Here is a 1699-nt window from a genome sequence, read left to right on the forward strand (position 1 = left end):
GTGCTAATGCAGTTTTCTTCTAACATGCTTGTTCTGCTTGGCATAAAGTTAGGGATGGGAGAAACAACAATTCATTACCTAATTAAAGTCATCACTTGTTTTGAAGAGAGAGACAAAGTAGGTGAGGTAATACCTTTTACTGAGCTACACAGAGCTCTTCTGATCTGGTGAAGGAAACTGAGCTAAATGCAAGTTGGGACACATTGTGAAGCAGAAGGGGTAACACATGTTGGAGGTGGTCACTTGAAATGAAGTGGGAAATTGGGGGTTAGATGTTATGCATAGACCCCAATTGCCCACTTCATTTCAAGTGACTGCCTCCAAGTTCCAACATGTGTTACCCCTTCTACTTAACAATATGTATCATCTTGTATTTAGCTCAGCCACTCTGCTTCCTTCCCCAGAGCTTTGTGTACCTCAAAAGCTTGTACCTTCCACCAACTGACATTGGTCCACCCACCCTGTCTCTCTCATATTCTGAGACCAACACAGTTACGACGACACTGTAAATTGCTTGTTTTAGTATGTTATGAGTTGGAGGATTCTCACCCATTGTTGAAGTTTGCTTCCTCTTTTAAGGATGGAGAGAGAGAAAGTCATACATTTTTTAACTTTCCAAAATGCAAAATTTCTTCAAGTTCCAACCACCCCTAGAGAAGGTGGAGAAGATCTTAAACCACCTCTGGGTCTTCAATAAAAGGCTGCTGTTGATCACTGTCTGGAAAAAGGAATAATGTCAACAACATCCTAAAGTTGGTCTACACAAGAATAAGATCCTAACTATAGGGCTGGGTGAAAAATTTCCACCTAAATAGTTTTTTAACAACACATTTTTTAACTAAAAGTGTTTTTTAACCAAAAGTTTTTGTTTAAAAAATGAAGACTATAAATTTTTTTTGGCAATAACCGAAAACTTTCAGCCCAAAACTTTTGGTTTTCAGCCATAAAGTTTGTTTTTCAACAAGTCAAAAAAAATTGTGAAAAGACACCCATTTTCTAATTAGATCTAATCATGATTAAACCAACACATCAAGTTAAAATAAATTAATGGACTGAGGCAAAGAGACACTTCACATATTAAGTTGATTGGGCTGTTCGTTTTACAGTAATTGAGGTTAAGGCTTGTCTGACCTCATGTCTAATAATGTATTTAATCAAAGAATATTCACCAGTGACCTCAGTGTAAGACAAATTAATACTTACCAATGTGCAACAGCGGATTTGGAGGAAACTTCTTACTCTGCTTCTTTCTCAGGCTTTCTCGTCTCTTCCCAATTTTCAGACTCTAATGAGGCAAACTCACTGCTCTCCTAGTTTCAAGATTGTAATTCCTTTTGCTCTTACCCTCTTGCAGTTATTAGGCCATTTTCTGGCTATCAAACAACACTGGTCAATAAAAGTAAAATAATATAGGAAGCATAAAATGCATATGGTGTTTAAGCCCCATACAAGGGAACCAGGGCTAAGGAAGAAAGGAGAGCAGCAGAATACGGACCCTGGACTTCAGAAAAGCAGACTTTGACTCCCTCAGGGAACTGATGGGCAGGATCCCCTGGCCGAATAACATGAGGGGGAAAGGAGTCCAGGAGAGCTGGCTGTATTTTAAAGAATTCTTATTGGGGTTGCAGGAACAAACCATCCCGACGTGTAGAAAGAAGAGAAAGTTACTCACCTTGCAGTAACTGAGGTTGTTCGAGAT

The sequence above is a fragment of the Terrapene carolina genome, unplaced genomic scaffold (genome assembly GCF_002925995.2).
Source record: "Terrapene carolina triunguis isolate 2854851 unplaced genomic scaffold, T_m_triunguis-2.0 Scaffold211, whole genome shotgun sequence".
Classification (NCBI taxonomy): domain Eukaryota; kingdom Metazoa; phylum Chordata; order Testudines; family Emydidae; genus Terrapene; species Terrapene triunguis.